Source organism: Capricornis sumatraensis, chromosome 12 (genome assembly GCF_032405125.1).
Source record: "Capricornis sumatraensis isolate serow.1 chromosome 12, serow.2, whole genome shotgun sequence".
NCBI classification, from domain to species: Eukaryota; Metazoa; Chordata; class Mammalia; order Artiodactyla; family Bovidae; genus Capricornis; species Capricornis sumatraensis.
Window position 1 is genome coordinate 7,850,127 of NC_091080.1, and position 24,639 is coordinate 7,874,765.

Below are 24,639 nucleotides of genomic sequence, written 5' to 3' on the forward strand. Positions count from 1 at the left end.
GAGGAGGCACTCTCAACAGGAAAGGCGAGAGGAACTCCATGGTCGTACCACCATTCCAAGAGTCCCCCAGATGTCTCAGTCCATTCCAGAGGAACCTCTTTGCCCTGCACTGGCTCATCCTTCACGCCCAGGATTGACTCACACCACGGTGGCACGTGGGACAGCCCTGTGGGAAAGCCTCGAGGGAAAGCCTCGAGGGAAAACCACAGATCCTTTGATCCACGCGACGGGAAGCGTGACATTGCTGCTACAGCCTGGAAGGAAAGCGCACGTGCATGCCCCCACTCGAGACGAGGCCTGACTCCCCTGGGGAGACTCCAGAAGTACCCAAAGATCCATGTCAGCCCATGAGAGGAATCCTCGGTTCCGGCCCTGACTCCACACAAGGTTTTTGGCCCCGGTATCGACGGGAGAGGAATACCGAGAGGCCCCCTAGCAACTCGCATGGGGACTGGCCTCTCCTGAGGCCACCAGGGCGGGTCCCTGAGGTCCCCGTCGTAACTCGAGAACACCTGCCGCAACTCGAGAAAATCCAGGAAGTTCTCCCTTCCAGGCGAGATGAGGCCTATTTCCGATGAGGCGTCTGGAGACTAATGACACCTAACCTCTGGAACTTCGAAAGGGTCTTTCACACCCTTGCTGCAACTCAAGAAGTTCACCGCCATACCCGTCTCCACTCGAGAGGAAGCACGATGGTCCCGCCCACATCCAGAGGAGCCCCGTTTCCCCCTCGTAGCTCGAGATGAGGGATCCTTTCCCTGCTTTCAACGGGAAAGAATTCCCGGCGTTCCCGTCGCATCTCAAGAGGAGGCACTCTCAACAGGAAAGGCGAGAGGAACTCCATGGTCGTACCACCATTCCAAGAGTCCCCCAGATGTCTCAGTCCATTCCAGAGGAAACTCTTTGCCCTGCACTGGCTCATCTTTCACGCCGAGGATCGACTCACACCACGGTGGCACGTGGGACAGCCCTGTGGGAAAGCCTCGAGGGAAAGCCTCGAGGGAAAACCACAGATCCTTTGATCCACGTGACGGGAAGCGTGACATTGCTGCTACAGCCTGGAAGGAAAGCGCACGTGCATGCCCCCACTCGAGACGAGGCCTGACTCCCCTGGGGAGACTCCAGAAGTACCCAAAGATCCATGTCAGCCCCTGAGAGGAATCCTCGGTTCCGGCCCTGACTCCACTCAAGGTTTTTGGCCCCGGTATCGACGGGAGAGGAATCCCGAGAGGCCCCCTAGCAAAGTCGCATGGGGACTGGCCTCTCCTGAGGCCACCAGGGCGGGTCCCTGAGTTCCCCGTCGTAACTTAAGAACACCTGCCGCAACTCGAGAAAATCCAGGAAGTTCTCCCTTCCAGGCGAGATGAGGCCTATTTCCGATGAGGCGTCTGGAGACTAATGACACCTAACCTCTGGAACTTTGAAAGGGTCTTTCACACCCTTGCTGCAACTCAAGAAGTTCTCCGCCATACCCGTCTCCACTCGAGAGGAAGCACGATGGTCCCGCCCACATCCAGAGGAGCCCCGTTTTCCCCTCGGTGCTCGAGATGAGGGATCCTTTCCCTGCTTTCAACGGGAAAGAATTCCCGGCGTTCCCGTCGCATCTCAAGAGGAGGCACTCTCAACAGGAAAGGCGAGAGGATCTCCATGGTCGTACCACCATGCCAAGAGTCCCCCAGATGTCTGAGTCCATTCCAGAGGAACCTCTTTGCCCTGCACTGGCTCATCTTTCACGCCGAGGATCGACTCACACCACGGTGGCACGTGGGACAGCCCTGTGGGAAAGCCTCGAGGGAAAGCCTCGAGGGAAAACCACAGATCCTTTGATCCACGCGACGGGAAGCGTGACATTGCTGCTACAGCCTGGAAGGAAAGCGCACGTGCATGCCCCCACTCGAGACGTGGTCTGACTCCACTGGGGAGACTCCAGAAGTACCCAAAGATCCATGTCAGCCCCTGAGAGGAATCCTCGGTTCCGGCCCTGACTCCACACAAGGTTTTTGGCCCCGGTATCGACGGGAGAGGAATCCCGAGAGGCCCCCTAGCAACTCGCATGGGGACTGGCCTCTCCGGAGGCCAACAGGGCGGGTCCCGGAGGTCCCCGTCGTAACTCGAGAACACCTGCCGCCACTCGAGAAAATCCAGGAAGTTCTCCCTTCCAGGCGAGATGAGGCCTATTTCCGATGAGGCCTCTGGAGACTAATGACACCAAACCTCTGGAACTTCGAAAGGGTCTTTCACACCCTTGGTGCAACTCAAGAAGTTCACCGCCATACCCGTCTCCACTCGAGAGGAAGCACGATGGTCCCGCCCACATCCAGAGGAGCCCCGTTTCCCCCTCGTAGCTCGAGATGAGGGATCCTTTCCCTGCTTTCAACGGGAAAGAATTCCCGGTGTTCCCGTCGCATCTCAAGAGGAGGCACTCTCAACAGGAAAGGCGAGAGGAACTCCATGGTCGTACCACCATTCCAAGAGTCCCCCAGATGTCTCAGTCCATTTCAGAGGAACCTCTTTGCCCTGCACTGGCTCATCTTTCACGCCGAGGATCGACTCACACCACGGTGGAACGTGGGACAGCCCTGTGGGAAAGCCTTGAGGGAAAGCCTCGAGGGAAAACCACAGATCCTTTGATCCAAGCGACGGGAAGCGTGACATAGCTGCTACAGCCTGGAAGGAAAGCGCACGTGCATGCCCCCACTCGAGACGAGGCCTGACTCCACTGGGGAGACTCCAGAAGTACCCAAAGATCCATGTCAGCCCCTGAGAGGAATCCTCGGTTCCGGCCCTGACTCCACACAAGGTTTTTGGCCTCGGTATCGACGGGAGAGGAATCCCGAGAGGCCCCCTAGCAACTCGCATGGGGACTGGCCTCTCCGGAGGCCACCAGGGCGGGTCCCTGAGGTCCCCGTCGTAATTCGAGAACACCTGCCGCAACTCGAGAAAATCCAGGAAGTTCTCCCTTCCAGGCGAGATGAGGCCTATTTCCGATGAGGCCTCAGGAGACTAATGACACCAAACCTCTGGAACTTCGAAAGGGTCTTTCACACCTTGCTGCAACTCAAGAAGTTCACCGCCATACCCGTCTCCACTCGAGAGGAAGCACGATGGTCCCGCCCACATCCAGAGGAGCCCCGTTTCCCCCTCGTAGCTCGAGATGAGGGATCCTTTCCATGCTTTCAACGGGAAAGAATTCCCGGCGTTCCCGTCGCATCTCAAGAGGAGGCACTCTCAACAGGAAAGGCGAGAGGAACTCCATGGTCGTACCACCATTCCAAGAGTCCCCCAGATGTCTCAGTCCATTCCAGAGGAACCTCTTTGCCCTGCACTGGCTCATCTTTCACGCCGAGGATCGACTCACAACACGGTGGCACGTGGGACAGCCCTGTGGGAAAGCCTCGAGGGAAAGCCTCGAGGGAAAACCACAGATCCTTTGATCCACGCGACGGGAAGCGTGACATTGCTGCTACAGCCTGGAAGGAAAGCGCACGTGCATGCCCCCACTCGAGACGAGGCCTGACTCCCCTGGGGAGACTCCAGAAGTACCCAAAGATCCATCTCAGCCCCTGAGAGGAATCCTCGGTTCCGGCCTTGACTCCACACAAGCTTTTTGGCCCCGGTATCGACGGGAGAGGAATCCCGAGAGGCCCCCTAGCAACTCGCATGGGGACTGGCCTCTCCTGAGGCCACCAGGGCGGGTCCCTGAGGTCCCCGTCGTAACTCGAGAACACCTGCCGCAACTCGAGAAAATCCAGGAAGTTCTCCCTTCCAGGCGAGATGAGGCCTATTTCCGATGAGGCCTCTGGAGACTAATGACACCTAACCTCTGGAACTTCGAAAGGGTCTTTCACACCCTTGCTGCAACTCAAGAAGTTCACCGCCATATCCGTCTCCACTCGAGAGGAAGCACGATGGTCCCGCCCACATCCAGAGGAGCCCCGTTTCCCCCTCGGTGCTCGAGATGAGGGATCCTTTCCCTGCTTTCAACGGGAAAGAATTCCCGGCGTTCCCGTCGCATCTCAAGAGGAGGCACTCTCAACAGGAAAGGCGAGAGGAACTCCATGGTCGTACCACCATTCCAAGAGTCCCCCAGATGTCTCAGTCCATTCCAGAGGAAGCTCTTTGCCCTGCACTGGCTCATCTTTCACGCCGAGGATCGACTCACACCACGGTGGCACGTGGGACAGCCCTGTGGGAAAGGCTCGAGGGAAAGCCTCGAGGGAAAACCACAGATCCTTTGATCCACGCGACGGGAAACGTGACATTGCTGCTACAGCCTGGAAGGAAAGCGCACGTGCATGCCCCCACTCGAGACGAGGCCTGACTCCCCTGGGGAGACTCCACAAGTACCCAAAGATCCATGTCAGCCCCTGAGAGGAATCCTCGGTTCCGGCCTTGACTCCACACAAGGTTTTTGCCCCCGGTATCAACGGGAGAGGAATCCCGAGAGGCCCCCTAGCAACTCGCCTAGGGACTGGCCTCTCCTGAGGCCACCAGGGCGGGTCCATGAGGTCCCCGTCGTAACTCGAGAACACCTGCCGCAACTCGAGAAAATCCAGGAAGTTCTCCCTTCCAGGCGAGATGAGGCCTATTTCCGATGAGGCCTCTGGAGACTAATGACACCTAACCTCTGGAACTTCGAAAGGGTCTTTCACTCCCTTGCTGCAACTCAAGAAGTTCACCGCCATACCCGTCTCCACTAGAGAGGAAGCACGATGGTCCCGCCCACATCCAGAGGAGCCCCGTTTCCCCCTCGTAGCTCGAGATGAGGGATCCTTTCCCTGCTTTCAACGGGAAAGAATTCCCGGCGTTCCCGTCGCATCTCAAGAGGAAGCACTCTCAACAGGAAAGGCGAGAGGAACTCCATGGTCGTACCACCATTCCAAGAGTCCCCCAGATGTCTCAGTCCATTCCAGAGGAACCTCTTTGCCCTGCACTGGCTCATCTTTCACGCCGAGGATCGACTCACACCACGGTGGCACGTGGGACAGCCCTGTGGGAAAGCCTCGAGGGAAAGCCTCGAGGGAAAACTACAGATCCTTTGATCCACGCGACGGGAAGCGTGACATTGCTGCTACAGCCTGGAAGGAAAGCGCACGTGCATGCCCCCACTCGAGACGAGGTCTGACTCCACTGGGGAGACTCCAGAAGTACCCAAAGATCCATGTCAGCCCCTGAGAGGAATCCTCGGTTCCGGCCCTGACTCCACACAAGGTTTTTGGCCCCGGTATCGACGGGAGAGGAATCCCGAGAGGCCCCCTAGCAACTCGCATGGGGACTGGCCTCTCCGGAGGCCACCAGGGCGGGTCCCTGAGGTCCCCGTCGTAACTCGAGAACACCTGCCGCAACTCGAGAAAATCCAGGAAGTTCTCCCTTCCAGGTGAGATGAGGCCTATTTCCGATGAGGCCTCTGGAGACTAATGACACCAAACCTCTTGAACTTCGAAAGGGTCTTTCACACCCTTGGTGCAACTCAAGAAGTTCACCGCCATACCCGTCTCCACTCGAGAGGAAGCACGATGGTCCCGCCCACATCCAGAGGAGCCCCGTTTCCCCCTCGTAGCTCGAGATGAGGGATCCTTTCCCTGTTTTCAACGGGAAAGAATTCCCGGCGTTCCCGTCGCATCTCAAGAGGAGGCACTCTCAACAGGAAAGGCGAGAGGAACTCCATGGTCGTACCATCATTCCAAGAGTCCCCCAGATGTCTCAGTCCATTTCAGAGGAACCTCTTTGCCCTGCACTGGCTCATCTTTCACGCCGAGGATCGACTCACAACACGGTGGCACGTGGGACAGCCCTGTGGGAAAGCCTCGAGGGAAAGCCTCGAGGGAAAACCACAGATCCTTTGATCCACGCGACGGGAAGCGTGACATTGCTGGAACAGCCTGGAAGGAAATCGCACATGCATGCCCCCACTCGAGACGAGGCCTGACTCCCCTGGGGAGACTCCAGAAGTACCCAAAGATCCATGTCAGCCCCTGAGAAGAATCCTCGGTTCCGGCCCTGACTCCACACAAGCTTTTTGGCCCCGGTATCGACGGGAGAGGAATCCCGAGAGACCCCCTAGCAACTCGCATGGGGACTGGCCTCCCCTGAGGCCACCAGGGCGGGTCCCTGAGGTCCCCGTCGTAACTCGAGAACACCTGCCGCAACTCGAGAAAATCCAGGAAGTTCTCCCTTCCAGGCGAGATGAGGCCTATTTCCGATGAGGCCTCTGGAGACTAATGACACCAAACCTCTGGAACTTCGAAAGGGTCTTTCACACCCTTGCTGCAACTCAAGAAGTTCACCGCCATACCCGTCTCCACTCGAGAGGAAGCACGATGGTCCCGCCCACATCCAGAGGAGCCCCGTTTCCCCCTCGTAGCTCGAGATGAGGGATCCTTTCCCTGGTTTCAACGGGAAAGAATTCCCGGCGTTCCCGTCGCATCTCAAGAGGAGGCACTCTCAACAGGAAAGGCGAGAGGAACTCCATGGTCGTACCACCATTCCAAGAGTCCCCCAGATGTCTCAGTCCATTCCAGAGGAACCTCTTTGCCCTGCACTGGCTCATCTTTCACGCCGAGGATCGACTCACAACACGGTGGCACGTGGGACAGCCCTGTGGGAAAGCCTCGAGGGAAAGCCTCGAGGAAAAACCACAGATCCTTTGATCCACGCGACGGGAAGCGTGACATTGCTGCTACAGCCTGGAAGGAAAGCGCACGTGCATGCCCCCACTCGAGACGAGGCCTGACTCACCTGGGGAGACTCCAGAAGTACCCAAAGATCCATGTCAGCCCCTGAGAGGAATCCTCGGTTCCGGCCCTGACTCCACACAAGCTTTTTGGCCCCGGTATCGACGGGAGAGGAATCCCGAGAGGCCCCCTAGCAACTCGCATGGGGACTGGCCTCTCCTGAGGCCACCAGGGCCGGTCCCTGAGGTCCCCGTCATAACTCGAGAACACCTGCCGCAACTCGAGAAAATCCAGGAAGTTCTCCCTTCCAGGCGAGATGAGGCCTATTTCCGATGAGGCGTCTGGAGACTAATGACACCTAACCTCTGGAACTTCGAAAGGGTCTTTCACACCCTTGCTGCAACTCAAGAAGTTCACCACCATACCCGTCTCCACTCGAGAGGAAGCACGATGGTCCCGACCACATCCAAAGGAGCCCCGTTTCCCCCTCGTAGCTCGAGATGAGGGATCCTTTCCCTGCTTTCAACGGGAAAGAATTCCCTGCGTTCCCGTCGCATCTCAAGAGGAGGCACTCTCAACAGGAAAGGCGAGAGGAACTCCATGGTCGTACCACCATTCCAAGAGTCCCCCAGATGTCTCAGTCCATTCCAGGGGAAGCTCTTTGCCCTGCACTGGCTCATCTTTCACGCCGAGGATCGACTCACACCACGGTGGCACGTGGGACAGCCCTGTGGGAAAGCCTCGAGGGAAAGCCTCGAGGGAAAACCACAGATCCTTTGATCCAAGCGACGGGAAGCGTGACATTGCTGCTACAGCCTGGAAGGAAAGCGCACGTGCATGCCCCCACTCGAGACGAGGCCTGACTCCACTGGGGAGACTCCAGAAGTACCCAAAGATCCATGTCAGCCCCTGAGAGGAATCCTCGGTTCCGGCCTTGACTCCACACAAGCATTTTGGCCCCGGTATCGACGGGAGAGGAATCCCGAGAGGCCCCCTAGCAACTCGCATGGGGACTGGCCTCTCCTGAGGCCACCAGGGCGGGTCCCTGAGGTCCCCGTCGTAACTCGAGAACACCTGCCGCAACTCGAGAAAATCCAGGAAGTTCTCCCTTCCAGGCGAGATGAGGCCTATTTCCGATGAGGCCTCTGGAGACTAATGACACCTAACCTCTGGAACTTCGAAAGGGTCTTTCACACCCTTGCTGCAACTCAAGAAGTTCACCGCCATATCCGTCTCCACTCGAGAGGAAGCACGATGGTCCCGCCCACATCCAGAGGAGCCCCGTTTCCCCCTCGTAGCTCGAGATGAGGGATCCTTTCCCTGCTTTCAACGGCAAAAAATTCCCGGCGTTCCCGTCGCATCTCAAGAGGAGGCACTCTCAACAGGAAAGGCGAGAGGAACTCCATGGTCGTACCACCATTCCAAGAGTCCCCCAGATGTCTCAGTCCATTCCAGAGGAACCTCTTTGCCCTGCACTGGCTCATCTTTCACGCCGAGGATCGACTCACACCACGGTGGCACGTGGGACAGCCCTGTGGGAAAGCCTCGAGGGAAAACCACAGATCCTTTGATCCACGCGACGGGAAGCGTGACATTGCTGCTACAGCCTGGAAGGAAAGCGCACGTGCATGCCCCCACTCGAGACGAGGCCTGACTCCCCTGGGGAGACTCCACAAGTACCCAAAGATCCATGTCAGCCCCTGAGAGGAATCCTCGGTTCCGGCCTTGACTCCACACAAGGTTTTTGGCCCCAGTATCAACGGGAGAGGAATCCCGAGAGGCCCCCTAGCAGCTCGCCTAGGGACTGGCCTCTCCTGAGGCCACCAGGGCGGGTCCCTGAGGTCCCCGTCGTAACTCGAGAACACCTGCCGCAACTCGAGAAAATCCAGGAAGTTCTCCCTTCCAGGCGAGATGAGGCCTATTTCCGATGAGGCCTCTGGTGACTAATGACACCTAACCTCTGGAACTTCGAAAGGGTCTTTCACACCCTTGCTGCAACTCAAGAAGTTCACCGCCATACCCGTCTCCACTAGAGAGGAAGCACGATGGTCCCGCCCACATCCAGAGGAGCCCCGTTTCCCCCTCGTAGCTCGAGATGAGGGATCCTTTCCCTGCTTTCAACGGGAAAGAATTCCCGGCGTTCCCGTCGCATCTCAAGAGGAGGCACTCTCAACAGGAAAGGCGAGAGGAACTCCATGGTCGTACCACCATTCCAAGAGTCTCCCAGATGTCTCAGTCCATTCCAGAGGAACCTCTTTGCCCTGCACTGGCTCATCTTTCACGCCGAGGATCGACTCACACCACGGTGGCACGTGGGACAGCCCTGTGGGAAAGCCTCGAGGGAAAGCCTCGAGGGAAAACCACAGATCCTTTGATCCACGTGACGGGAAGCGTGACACTGCTGTTACAGCCTGAAAGGAAAGCGCACGTGCATGCCCCTACTCGAGACGAGGCCTGACTCCACTGGGGTGACTCCAGAAGTACCCAAAGATCCATGTCAGCCCCTGAGAGGAATCCTCGGTCCCGGCCCTGACTCCACACAAGGTTTTTGGCCCCGGTATCGATGGGAGAGGAATCCCGAGAGGCCCCCTAGCAACTCGCATGGGGACTGGCCTCTCCTGAGGCCACCAGGGCGGGTCCCTGAGGTCCCCGTCGTAACTCGAGAACACCTGCCGCAACTCGAGAAAATCCAGGAAGTTCTCCCTTCCAGGCGAGATGAGGCCTATTTCCGATGAGGCCTCTGGAGACTAATGACACCAAACCTCTGGAACTTCGAAAGGGTCTTTCACACCCTTGCTGCAACTCAAGAAGTTCACCGCCATACCCGTCTCCACTCGAGAGGAAGCACGATGGTCCCGCCCACATCCAGAGGAGCCCCGTTTCCCCCTCGTAGCTCGAGATGAGGGATCCTTTCCCTGCTTTCAACGGCAAAAAATTCCCGGCGTTCCCGTCGCATCTCAAGAGGAGGCACTCTCAACAGGAAAGGCGAGAGGAACTCCATGGTCGTACCACCATTCCAAGAGTCCCCCAGATGTCTCAGTCCATTCCAGAGGAACCTCTTTGCCCTGCACTGGCTCATCTTTCACGCCGAGGATCGACTCACACCACGGTGGCACGTGGGACAGCCCTGTGGGAAAGCCTCGAGGGAAAACCACACATCATTTGATCCACGCGTCGGGAAGCGTGACATTGCTGCTACAGCCTGGAAGGAAAGTGCACGTGCATGCCCCCACTCGAGACGAGGCCTGACTCCCCTGGGGAGACTCCAGAAGTACCCAAAGATCCATGTTAGCCCCTGAGAGGAATCCTCGGTTCCGGCCCTGACTCCACACAAGGTTTTTGGCCCCGGTATCGACGGGAGAGGAATCCCGAGAGGCCCCCTAGCAACTCGCATAGGGACTGGCCTCTCCTGAGGCCACCAGGGCGGGTCCCTGAGGTCCCCGTCGTAACTCGAGAACACCTGCCGCAACTCGAGAAAATCCAGGAAGTTCTCCCTTCCAGGCGAGATGAGGCCTATTTCCGATGAGGCGTCTGGAGACTAATGACACCTAACCTCTGGAACTTCGAAAGGGTCTTTCACAGCCTTGCTGCAACTCAAGAAGTTCACCACCATACCCGTCTCCACTAGAGAGGAAGCACGATGGTCCCGCCCACATCCAGAGGAGCCCCGTTTCCCCCTCGTAGCTCGAGATGAGGGATCCTTTCCCTGCTTTCAACGGGAAAGAATTCCCGGCGTTCCCGTCGCATCTCAAGAGGAGGCACTCTCAACAGGAAAGGCGAGAGGAACTCCATGGTCGTACCACCATTCCAAGAGTCCCCCAGATGTCTCAGTCCATTCCAGAGGAACCTCTTTGCCCTGCACTGGCTCATCTTTCACGCCGAGGATCGACTCACACCACGGTGGCACGTGGGACAGCCCTGTGGGAAAGGCTCGAGGGAAAGCCTCGAGGGAAAACCACAGATCCTTTGATCCACGCGACGGGAAGCGTGACATTGCTGCTACAGCCTGGAAGGAAAGCGCACGTGCATGCCCCCACTCGAGACGAGGCCTGACTCCCCTGGGGAGACTCCACAAGTACCCAAAGATCCATGTCAGCCCCTGAGAGGAATCCTCGGTTCCGGCCTTGACTCCACACAAGGTTTTTGGCCCCGGTATCAACGGGAGAGGAATCCCGAGAGGCCCCCTAGCAGCTCGCCTAGGGACTGGCCTCTCCTGAGGCCACCAGGGCGGGTCCCTGAGGTCCCCGTCGTAACTCGAGAACACCTGCCGCAACTCGAGAAAATCCAGGAAGTTCTCCCTTCCAGGCGAGATGAGGCCTATTTCCGATGAGGCCTCTGGAGACTAATGACACCTAACCTCTGGAACTTCGAAAGGGTCTTTCACACCCTTGCTGCAACTCAAGAAGTTCACCGCCATACCCGTCTCCACTCGAGAGGAAGCACGATGGTCCCGCCCACATCCAGAGGAGCCCCGTTTCCCCCTCGTAGCTCGAGATGAGGGATCCTTTCCCTGCTTTCAACGGGAAAGAATTCCCGGCGTTCCCGTCGCATCTCAAGAGGAGGCACTCTCAACAGGAAAGGCGAGAGGAACTCCATGGTGTCCCACCATTCCAAGAGTCCCCCAGATGTCTCAGTCCATTCCAGAGGAACCTCTATGCCCTGCACTGGCTCATTTTTCACGCCGAGAATCGACTCACACCACGGTGTCACGTGGGACAGCCCTGTGGGAAAGCCTCGAGGGAAAGCCTCGAGGGAAAACCACAGATCCTTTGATCCACACGACGGGAAGCGTGACATTGCTGCTACAGCCTGGAAGGAAAGCGCACGTGCATGCCCCCACTCGAGACGAGGCCTGACTCCCCTGGGGAGACTCCAGAAGTACCCAAAGATCCATGTCAGCCCCTGAGAGGAATCCTCGGTTCCGGCCCTGACTCCACACAAGGTTTTTGGCCCCGGTATCAACGGGAGAGGAATCCCGAGAGGCCCCCTAGCAACTCGCCTAGGGACTGGCCTCTTCTGAGGCCACCAGGGCGGGTCCCTGAGGTCCCCGTCGTAACTCGAGAACACCTGCCGCAACTCGAGAAAATCCAGGAAGTTCTCCCTTCCAGGCGAGATGAGGCCTATTTCCGATGAGGCCTCTGGAGACTAATGACACCTAACCTCTGGAACTTCGAAAGGGTCTTTCACACCGTTGCTGCAACTCAAGAAGTTCACCGCCATACCCGTCTCCACTAGAGAGGAAGCACGATGGTCCCGCCCACATCAGGGGAGCCCCGTTTCCCCCTCGTAGCTCGAGATGAGGGATCCTTTCCCTGCTTTCAACGGGAAAGAATTCCCGGCGTTCCCGTCGCAACTCAAGAGGAGGCACTCTCAACAGGAAAGGCGAGAGGAACTCCATGGTCGTACCACCATTCCAAGAGTCCCCCAGATGTCTCAGTCCATTCCAGAGGAACCTCTTTGCCCTGCACTGGCTCATCTTTCACGCCGAGGATCGACTCACACCACGGTGGCACGTGGGACAGCCCTGTGGGAAAGCCTCGAGGGAAAACCACAGATCCTTTGATCCACGCGACGGGAAGCGTGACATTGCTGCTACAGCCTGGAAGGAAAGTGCACGTGCATGCCCCCACTCGAGACGAGGCCTGACTCCCCTGGGGAGACTCCAGAAGTACCCAAAGATCCATGTCAGCCCCTGAGAGGAATCCTCGGTTCCGGCCCTGACTCCACACAAGGTTTTTGGCCCCGGTATCGACGGGAGAGGAATCCCGAGAGGCCCCCTAGCAACTCGCATGGGGACTGGCCTCTCCTGAGGCCACCAGCGCGGGTCCCTGAGGTCCCCGTCGTAACTCGAGAACACCTGCCGCAACTCGAGAAAATCCAGGAAGTTCTCCCTTCCAGGCGAGATGAGGCCTATTTCCGATGAGGCGTCTGGAGACTAATGACACCTAACCTCTGGAACTTCGAAAGGGTCTTTCACACCCTTGCTGCAACTCAAGAAGTTCACCGCCATACCCGTCTCCACTCGAGAGGAAGCACGATGGTCCCGCCCACATCCAGAGGAGCCCCGTTTCCCCCTCGTAGCTCGAGATGAGGGATTCTTTCCCTGCTTTCAACGGGAAAGAATTCCCGGCGTTCCCGTCGCATCTCAAGAGGAGGCACTCTCAACAGGAAAGGCGAGAGGAACTCCATGGTCGTACCACCATTCCAAGAGTCCCCCAGATGTCTCAGTCCATTCCAGAGGAACCTCTTTGCCCTGCACTGGCTCATCTTTCACGCCGAGGATCGACTCACACCACGGTGGCACGTGGGACAGCCCTGTGGGAAAGCCTCGAGGGAAAGCCTCGAGGGAAAACCACAGATCCTTTGATCCACGCGACGGGAAGCGTGACATTGCTGCTACAGCCTGGAAGGAAAGCGCACGTGCATGCCCCCACTCGAGACGAGGCCTGACTCCACTGGGGAGACTCCAGAAGTACCCAAAGATCCATGTCAGCCCCTGAGAGGAATCCTCGGTTCCGGCCCTGACTCCACACAAGGTTTTTGGCCCCGGTATTGACGGGAGAGGAATCCCGAGAGGCCCCCTAGCAACTCGCATTGGGACTGGCCTCTCCGGAGGCCACCAGGGCGGGTCCCTGAGGTCCCCGTCGTAACTCGAGAACACCTGCCGCAACTCGAGAAAATCCAGGAAGTTCTCCCTTCCAGGCGAGATGAGGCCTATTTCCGATGAGGCCTCTGGAGACTAATGACACCAAACCTCTGGAACTTCGAAAGGGTCTTTCACACCCTTGCTGCAACTCAAGAAGTTCACCGCCATACCCGTCTCCACTCGAGAGGAAGCACGATGGTCCCGCCCACATCCAGAGGAGCCCCGTTTTCCCCTCGGTGCTCGAGATGAGGGATCCTTTCCCTGGTTTCAACGGGAAAGAATTCCCGGCGTTCCCGTCGCATCTCAAGAGGAGGCACTCTCAACAGGAAAGGCGAGAGGAACTCCATGGTCGTACCACCATTCCAAGAGTCCCCCAGATGTCTCAGTCCATTCCCGAGGAACCTCTTTGCCCTGCACTGGCTCATCTTTCACGCCGAGGATCGACTCACAAAACGGTGGCACGTGGGACAGCCCTGTGGGAAAGCCTCGAGGGAAAGCCTCGAGGGAAAACCACAGATCCTTTGATCCACGCGACGGGAAGCGTGACATTGCTGCTACAGGCTGGAAGGAAAGCGCACGTGCATGCCCCCACTCGAGACGAGGCCTGACTCCCCTGGGGAGACTCCAGAACTACCCAAAGATCCATGTCAGCCCCTGAGAGGAATCCTCGGTTCCGGCCCTGACTGCACACAAGGTTTTTGGCCCCGGTATCGACGGGAGAGGAATCCCGAGAGGCCCCCTAGCAACTCGCATGGGGACTGGCCTCTCCTGAGGCCACCAGGGCGGGTCCCTGAGGTCCCCGTCGTAACTCGAGAACACCTGCCGCAACTCGAGAAAATCCAGGAAGTTCTCCCTTCCAGGCGAGATGAGGCCTATTTCCGATGAGGCCTCTGGAGACTAATGACACCTAACCTCTGGAACTTCGAAAGGGTCTTTCACACCCTTGCTGCAACTCAAGAAGTTCACCGCCATACCCGTCTCCACTCGAGAGGAAGCACGATGGTCCCGCCCACATCCAGAGGAGCCCCGTTTCCCCCTCGTAGCTCGAGATGAGGGATCCTTTCCCTGCTTTCAACGGGAAAGTATTCCCGGCGTTCCCGTCGCATCTCAAGAGGAGGCACTCTCAACAGGAAAGGCGAGAGGAACTCCATGGTCGTACCACCATTCCAAGAGTCCCCCAGATGTCTCAGTCCATTCCAGAGGAACCTCTTTGCCCTGCACTGGCTCATTTTTCACGCCGAGAATCGACTCACACCACGGTGTCACGTGGGACAGCCCTGTAGGAAAGCCTCGAGGGAAAGCCTCGAGGGAAAACCGCAGATCCTTTGATCCACGTGACGTGAAGCGTGACATTGCTGCTACAGCCTGGAAGGAAAGTGCACGTGCATGCCCCCACACTAGACGAGGCCTGTCTCCCCTGGCGAGACTCCAGAAGTACCCAAAGATCCATATCAGTCCCTGAGAGGAATCCTCGGTTCCAGCCCTGTCTCCACACAAGGTTTTTGGCCCCGGTATCGACGGGAGAGGAATCCCGAGGGGCCCCCTAGCAACACGCATAGGGACTGGCCTCTCCTGAGGCCAACAGGGCGGGTCCCTGAGGTCCCCGTCGTAACTCGAGAACACCTGCCGCAACTCGAGAAAATCAAGGAAGTTCTCCCTTCCAGGCGAGATGAGGCCTATTTCCGATGAGGCGTCTGGAGACTAATGACACCTAACCTCTGGAACTTCGAAAGGGTCTTTCACACCCTTGCTGCAACTCAAGAAGTTCACCGCCATACCCGTCTCCACTCGAGAGGAAGCACGATGGTCCCGCCCACATCCAGAGGAGCCCCGTTTCCCCCTCGTAGCTCGAGATGAGGGATCCTTTCCCTGCTTTCAACGGGAAAATATTCCCGGCGTTCCCGTCGCATCTCAAGAGGAGGCACTCTCAACAGGAAAGGCGAGAGGAACTCCATGGTCGTACCACCATTCCAAGAGTCCCCCAGATGTCTCAGTCCATTCCAGAGGAACCTCTTTGCCCTGCACTGGCTCATCTTTCACGCCGAGGATCGACTCACACCACGGTGGCACGTGGGACAGCCCTGTGGGAAAGCCTCGAGGGAAAACCACAGATCATTTGATCCACGCGACAGGTAGCGTGACATTGCTGCTACAGCCTGGAAGGAAAGTGCACGTGCATGCCCCCACTCGAGACGAGGCCTGACTCCCCTGGGGAGACTCCAGAAGTACCCAAAGATCCATGTCAGCCCCTGAGAGGAATCCTCGGTTCCGGCCCTGACTCCACACAAGGTTTTTGGCCCCGGTATCGACGGGAGAGGAATCCCGAGAGGCCCCCTAGCAACTCGCATAGGGACTGGCCTCTCCTGAGGCCACCAGGGCGGGTCCCTGAGGTCCCCGTCGTAACTCGAGAACACCTGCCGCAACTCGAGAAAATCCAGGAAGTTCTCCCTTCCAGGCGAGATGAGGCCTATTTCCGATGAGGCGTCTGGAGACTAATGACACCTTACCTCTGGAACTTCGAAAGGGTCTTTCACAGCCTTGCTGCAACTCAAGAAGTTCACCACCATACCCTGCCGGAAGCCAGTGTGAGGAATCCCGCCCGTGACAAGGTCATGAGGAAGGAAGCTGACATACGCAAGGCGTGCTCAGACTTCAGGGACCCCTCTGGATATTCCTAAGCATGTACCCCAGCAAAAATCTGCTGGCTTTTGTGCTCTGCTTTTCCACTTTTCTGATATTCTCTGGAAAAAAGTCAATTCAGGGTTTTAGTCTTCTGCATTTGAAAGGGATGTTTCAGTTAAACCCCTCTGATAGCTCTCTAGTCTGCCTAACAGGTTCCCCAGACCTCTTACAGCTTGTGAATTGCTTACAGCCCCCCAACCGCGAGAGGCACAAAGCTTACAGCTTGTGAATTGCTTACAGCCCCCCAACCGCGGGAGGCACAAAGCTTAAAAGCATCTTAAAGATACAGAGCCTTTTCTAAAGAGTTAAAAATTATATTGGTAGAGGGTTTTCACTGTTGACTCAAGGATTGCTGCCAGACCTCCTTATTCTTTATCTTTTAGGCACCTGGAAGGATGTTAATGTAAGCAGGATGTAGAAAAAGATACATAGTAGTTTTGATGTTAGCAACACTAGACTTTTGAGTTAATTGCTTCTCTTTTGCTATAAATCACTGCACTCCCTCTACTTGTTATAAGTTGCTGTATCCTTGCTGTCTAAGAATGTAACTTTCTTTAGTGCTTTCCGAGAGTGGCACCAGACCTTGGGAAGATCAACACAAATAAGTCTTGTGGTTGACAAACCCTTATCAGAAAAAAGGCTGTAAAATGTTAATTGGCCCTTTTGGTTGGAAGATGATGTAAATTACCTAAGACTTGTGTATACAATTAGGTATGCAGAGAGAAAAGCCTGGTTTTGATAAGAGTCTGGACTGCTAACGCTGCATAACTTTGTGTTACCCATTGATCTCCATGTTTTATCAAAAGTATAAAAGGCCTTCTGAACAATAAAGGACGGGACCAGATTCTCAGACCAGTTTCTCGGACTAGTCTCGGCCTGGTTTCTTGGGAATCTGGCTCCCCCCGTGTCTCTCTCTCTCTCTCTTTTTCTCTCCCTTTTCTTCCCTCTGCTCTTTACTTTAATTTCAGGCTGAATTTCCATCTGGGGCGCGGAGGCTCGCCAGGTCTACTTATTTGCCCTGGTTATTAAGATCCGCGAGAAAGGGAGCTTAAGGCGAGGCACCCTTAGATATTCAAGCGGGCACCGGTGGCCCAACGTAGATGGTGCAAATTCCTTGTCTGGAATTTTATTGGTCTTCCGCGTAAACCAAGCTATTCAGCCCTCTTTCTCCACTTAATCTTCCTACTGCACTACAGTTTCTTAATCTAATCTTATATTAATAAATAAACAAGTCTTTCCACGCCAACGCCGTCCACCCTTCGAATTCCCTGGATCCACCGGGGCTGGACCCCGGCAAGTGGCGCCCGGAACAGGCTATTCGAAGGTAGGTTCCTCGGAGCAAAAGCTCCCCCCGGAGCACTCTCTGTAGCTCCCCCCGGAGCACTCTCTGTTGCTCCCCCCGGAGCACTCTCTGTTGCTCCCCCCCGGAGTGACTTAATCACTCCCCCCGGAGTACTTTCGGGTACTCCCCCAGTGTTGAGTGTTCGGGATGGCTAGGACCCCACTCAGGGTGCCGCGGACCCCCCTGTAGGATAGACAGGGTGAGGAGGAGTGGGAAGTGTTCAAGGGTTTAAGAGAAACCTGGTGCTCTAGAGGTTGAAAAGAAACCTGCTATCTTAGGGTTGAAAACAAAACCCCCCTCGCCAAAGGTAAAACCTTTTTGTTGAGGTAGACTTTTCTATAAGACTTAATTTTCTGACATGGGTAACAGTGAATCAAAAGAAAGACAGCTTTTTACAGGAGTAATCTTGCAGTTACTAACTAAACGAGGAATTAAAGTTAAAAAATCCAATATTCATTCATTTTTTTCCTTTGTACAAGAACAGTGTCCCTGGTTTCCAGAAGAAGGCACTGTTAACTTAGACACCTGGGAGAGAGTAGGAAAACAACTAAAAACTTACCATGCTGAACATGGCTCACAAAAGGTGCCTACTGACGCCTTTTCCTTATGGAATATAATTAGGGACGCTCTAGACCCTGCCCCTGAATCTGAAAAGGTACATCTTAAAGAGGAAAGTGCAGAGAAAAAGGTATCTATCGAAGAGGAGAGTGATGAAAAGGAGGCTACACCTAACTATCGGCAGTTGAGTCAAATGATAGCTGCAATGACTGCCCAAGAAAAGGTAATAGATAGAGATGACAAAAAAGAGCAGCTTTCAGATGAGGAAGATTTGGAAGAGGAAGTAAGTCAAGATCATTCTGATGAGGACTGGTCTTTATTAAATAAAGATGCTCCAAGGAGTTTAAGAGAAACTTCTCCAATTAGATTATCTGCTCCAAAGAGCTTAATAAAAACTTCCCCAACCAGACCACCTGCTTCCACAAATTCAAGAGAAATTTCCTTAATTAAGCCTTCTGCTTCCAGAGGCTCAAGACAAATGTCCCCCATCAGATTATATGCACCTGAGAGTTTAAGGCCAGATTCCCCAGATAAAACATCCGTAAGACCTAAACACAGAACGGATAAAAAATTCCCAAAGTACGAAGAAAGTGACATAGGACACCCCTTGCCCCCCCCTCCCTATAAGGGTGAGGGGCCTCCACTAGAAGCTCCCCGAAGAAGAGTTTTCTCTAGCCCAGATGATGAACTTGATCCCCACCTTGAGGCTTGTTTCCCCATAATATTTGGTGGAAGTGGTGGGAGAACAGCCCCCCACTGGGAACCCATTCCAATGAAAATGATTAAAGAACTCAAACAGGCTTGTGCTTTGTATGGGCCTAAAGCCCCGTACACTGTATCATTGGTGGAAGCTTTAGCGGGCAGATGGATGACACCCCATGACTGGAAGACAGTCGCTAAAGCTTGTCTGTCTGGAGGTCAATATGTACTTTGGAGAACTGAATATGAAGATCTAGCCCCAAAACAGGCTGATGCTAACCAAAAATATGGCCCAAGATATATTATAAAAAATATGTTGGCAGGGACTAATGATTTTGGAACACTTAGAGATCAAATGGGATTAGATAAAACCACTTTAGATCAAGTAACCGCCTGCGCCCTTGGGGCTTGGCGTTTGTTGCCTGAAGGGAAAGAATCTACCTCTTCCTTCTCAAATGTTAAACAAAAACCAGAAGAGCCATATGAAGACTTTATATCAAGACTTGCAGAGGCAGTCAACAGAGTAATTTCCAACACTGAGGCAGCTAGTATATTGATAAAACAACTGGCATTTGAAAATGCTAATTCTACCTGCCAGGCCATTTTACGTCCTATTAAAAAAACTGGGGAAATAATAGATTATATCAGGCAATGTGCAGATGTAGGACCAGCGATGATGCAGGGCGTTGCCATAGCTGCAGCCATAAAGGGAAATTCTTACCAGCAGGCAGTACAGTCCTTTTTTACAAATAGAAATAACCCGTCAAAGAGTCATTCCAGTAGTCCAGGCCAGAATATTGGTTTATCCAAGGCCTGCTTCTCTTGCGGACGGGAAGGGCACCTTATGCGAGCTTGTCCCCAAAAAGCAGCCGGTTCTTCTCTGCCGAATTCTCCCTCCCCGGCTGTGCCTACTAATCTCCCTAGATCTCTCTGCCCTCGTTGTCAAAAAGGATATCACTGGGCAAAAGAATGTAGGTCACAATTCCATAGAAATGGAGCCTTTTTGGGCCCCGACCAGCAGTCGGGAAACGGATTGAGGGGCCAGCCTCAGGCCCCGACAACAATTGGGGCAGCCTCACTGAACCCATTCATTCCCTTCGTCCCATCGCAGAACTCATCAGAGCAACCCCAGGCAGCGCAGGACTGGACCTCAGTTCCACCACCTCAGCAATATTAACACCAGATAGCCCCACTGTAAAAATACCTACAGGAGTTAAAGGCCCATTACCAACAGGTTTAGTAGGAATTATACTAGGCAGAAGTTCCTTAGCTATGCAAGGTCTCACAATCATCCCTGGAGTAATTGACTCAGATTATACAGGAGAAATCCAGATAATGATTTCACCCCCAACTAAAACTTTCCAAATACATCAGGGACAAAGAATAGCCCAACTTTTGCTTTTGCCTTACCACACTGCAATTGGGCGCACAGCTACTCAAAATGAAAGGCAGGATAAAGGATTTGGGTCTAGTGATATGGTTTTTTGGATAACAGAAATTACTCAGAAACGTCCTATGAAGACTATCCTGATTAATGGCAAGTCTATTGTGGGGTTATTAGACACAGGAGCAGATGTTTCTTGCATTTCAGGAAAAGACTGGCCCAGCTCCTGGCCCACACATACTACTGAAAATAACTTGGTGGGGATAGGAAGAGCCCCCACAATAGCCAAAAGTGCAAAAATTTTAGATTGGCAATTTGAGGATACCCGTGGAACTTTCCAACCTTATGTCGTTCCTTCGCTCCCCCTTACCCTGTGGGGGAGGGACGTGCTATCTCAAATGGGAGTGTTACTTTTTAGCCCTGATGATAAAGTGACCTCTCAGATGTTGCAGATGGGCTATGATCCATCAAAAGGATTGGGTAAACAACAGACAGGAATAATTGAGCCAATTTGCCCAACTCCTCGCAAGCTACGTGCTGGATTGGGATATCCAAATTTATAATTGAGGCCATTGTTTTTGCTGCCGACCCCATCACATGGAAATCTCAAGATCCGGTGTGGGTAGAACAGTGGCCTCTGCATAAGGAAAAATTATTGGCAGCTAAAGCATTAATCTTTGAACAATTAGAATTGGGACATATTGAGCCCTCCAATAGCCCCTGGAACACTCCTATTTTTGTCATTAAGAAAAAATCTGGTAAATGGCGACTTTTACAGGATTTGAGAGCTATTAATGCCACCATGGAGGACATGGGGGCCTTACAGCCTGGGCTCCCTTCCCCAGTAGCCGTTCCAGAGGGATATAATATAATTGTCATTGATTTACAAGATTGTTTTTTCACTATTCCCTTAAATCCTGAGGATAAAAAGCGATTTGCCTTTAGTCTGCCATCAGAAAATCTTAAACAGCCTTATTTACGGTTTCAGTGGAAGGTTCTGCCTCAGGGAATGAAAAATAGCCCTACTTTATGCCAAAAATTTGTTAATGCCGCTCTAGAAGATACTAGGGCTAAATATGAACACGTGTATATGATTCACTATATGGATGATATTTTAATAGCTCATCCTGATAGAGTTCACCTGCAGACTGTGCTCCAGGACCTGACCCAGGCATTGACAGACAGAGGCCTAAAAATTGCCCCAGAAAAAATTCAAATCAATCCGCCCATAACTTACTTAGGAAGAGTCATAAATTCGGAAACGGTGACTCATACCCCGCTGCAATTGAGAAAAGACCATCTTATTACTTTAAATGATTATCAAAAACTCTTAGGTGATATTAATTGGATTAGACCATATTTAAAATTAACCACTGCCGAATTAAAACCTCTTTTTAACACTTTACGCGGGGATCCTGATCCAACCTCAAAAAGACAATTAACAGCTGAGGCTCAAGAAGCCCTAGGCAAAGTAGAAGCAGCCTTATCAAATAGCTATGTAAAAAGAATTGATTTGACGATGACGTGGCAGTTCCTTTGCCTAGCTACTCCAACGGCGCCTACGGGAGTTCTGTGGCAACGCGGCCCTTTAGAATGGATCCATCTTCCTACCCAAGCTAAAAAAGTCGTGGCTTCTTATCCTGGTTTAATTGCCACATTAATGCTAAAAGGAAGGAAGCGGAGCATTGAATTGTTTGGTAAAGAGCCATCAGAGATTGTAATTCCATATAATAAGGAGCAGCTTGATGCTCTTTTAATGTTTGATGAAGACTGGCAGATTGCCATAGGGAATTACTGTGGTCAAATTTTGCATCATTTACCCTCGCATGTTTTACTAAATTTTATGTCTAACCATCCAGTTATTTTTCCTGTCCGGTGTAAACAGTTCCCTATTTCAGATGCTCAGGTAGTCTTTACTGATGGATCGGCTAACGGTAGAGCCTCTATAGTCACAAGAGATCATCAAAAACTTTTGGAAACACAAGAAACTTCAGCTCAAAGGGCTGAAATCACAGCTGTTATTGAGGCCTTTGTTATGTTTGCGGAGAAAGAATTTAACCTTTATTCTGACTCTCAGTATGTGGTCAGGCTGTTTCCACACATTGAGACTGCAGTTTTGCCTGAAAACAAAACTGCTATCTTCCATTTGTTAACTAAACTGCAGCAGCAAATATGGAAAAGAAATCGGGCGTTCTTTATCGGCCACATTCGGGCTCATTCCGGCCTGCCTGGCCCTTTAAATGCTCTCAATGAATTGGCAGATTCGTTAACCAGGATTTCAGTGGCTTCTGTTTTTGAAGAAGCTCGAGCTTCTCACTCACTTCATCACCAAAATGCCACTGCCTTACGATACCAGTTTCAAATTCCTCGAGAATCTGCCCGAGAGATTGTTCGTTCTTGTTCACATTGTCCTACTACCGTGAATGCTTTGCCTCTGGGAGTTAACCCTCGCGGTCTCAAACCTAATGCACTCTGGCAAATGGATGTAACCCATGTCTCTTCATTTGGAAAACTGTCTTTTGTTCATGTAACTGTAGATACCTTCTCTCATGTTATTATTGCCACTGCTCGTACAGGGGAAGCAGTTAAAGATGTAATACAACATCTTTTTACATGCTTTTCCTATCTGGGCTTGCCAAAAGCTTTAAAAACTGATAATGCTCCTGCTTACACTTCTAAATCTTTTCAGCAATTCTGTACAAGATTTCAAATTAAACATAACACCGGCATCCCTTATAACCCACAAGGACAAGCCATTGTGGAAAGAGCACATCAAACACTGAAAATCCATATTCAAAAACTAAAAGAAGGGGAATTTAAATATAGTTCCCCCCATCAGATTTTGCAACATGCTCTTTTCGTAATAAATAACTTAAATGCTGATTCATCCGGAAACACTGCAATGCTTCGCCATTGGTGCCCAGAGCAATTGAATGCAAAACCATTAGTAAAATGGAGGGACCTTCTTTCCGGACAATGGAAAGGTCCTGACCCCTTATTAACCAATGGGCGAGGGTATGCTTGTGTTTTTCCACAGGACGCGGACGCTCCGATTTGGGTTCCAGACAGACTAATTCGCCATGTCTCAGCTCCCCGGATACCAGAATCCCCCGCCACCGCGATCTCTAAAAAGGAAGAAACTCCCTCTTCCCCCGCTCCCTCCGCCAGCACGGGAAACGCCGCTGACCCCAGGACAGCTGACATTGGAGATCCCGGATAGGCGCGGATCGGAGCCACCCACTGGACAGATGTCACGACTTCAGATACAGGATATTGCACCCCCTGATTTTTTGCCTCGCAGGAATCCATTAGGACGCCCAGCTCAGTCAACCCAACAAGCCTCCTTGCCCACCTGGGGACAGATTAAAGCTCTCTGTCGCCAGGCACAGGGGATAGCTACCCTACAGGGATCGTCAGTCTCTCCTGAAAAGGTGTTTATTGCCATGCTTGCCTTGCTCTCTTGCCAGGTAAGCGCTGCTCCCATTCCAACCAAATATTGGGCGTTTCTCCCGGATCCTCCAACTTTCCAAGTTGTTACTTGGAACAGTGACCCCATACGAGTTAGTACAGACCAGCCTCGCCTTTTGGGAGGATCTTATACTTCCTATACAAAAGACCAATACCCTATTAATTTCAATTATACCTTTAAAGGACTAGCAGATGATTTTCCTGTCTGCTTTAATTTTCCTCCTGGCCTTACAGGAGACTTCTTTACCAAGACAGGATGCGTTGGAGCCTCCACAAAAGCAGTTATGACAGATTCCCCAACCTCTAAATTTGCATCTATAGGGGATCGGTCTGCTTGGATATTACGAGCCCGTATGCCTGGGGTCCTTGGCCCCTATAAGTCTTTGTCTCTCAAAACTCCATCAGAATATCCAAATTGTGATGATGTTGCTCCCTCAGATGTTATTTGGAAAACTATAGATGATCATTCAGGATATCCGATTTGGAAATCTTGTATTTATAATTCGAGAGTAGATTACAATATGCCGGGAGGAAGAAATTGTGCGATTCAGGACTGGAGCAACCCAAATCCAGGTCAAGACCCTGAGTCTGACGATGACTTTATCAATAGATTGGATAATTGGAAAGAATATTCAATTTCTTGGCCGTTAGTTGCCACCAGACGGCATCATAACCAATTTGTTCCCCCTATGCTGTCTTATATAACTAGAGGTAAAACCTTTTGGCAGCCAGAAATTTGGAGAGCCCTTGCGGCTACCGCCCCTATTATTTTAATCCGACCAAAAAATACCTCTATTTACTCTATTTTAGCTTGTCTACTCTCTCCTTATGTTTTTCTTTTCACTAATGATTCTGAAAGACTTAACATACAATTGAATTATACAGGTGGACCCCATGTAGTGTCTTGTGAACAATGTATGCTTTCATCCTGTTTAACTCCTCAATATAAAGTTTGCTCTTTCATGGTTTTAAAACGTCCGCCCTATCTCATGGTACCTGTAACTGTAGCCACGTATTGGTATGATAACCATGGCCTAGCTGTACTGCAACAGCTACAAGATTTAATGCGAACACGACGGTTTGTGGGCTTACTTGTTTTGGGAATATCAGCTTTGATAACCGCAATTACTTCTGTTACTGTGGCGGCATTATCATTGTCTCAACAAGTGTATACTGCCCAATATGT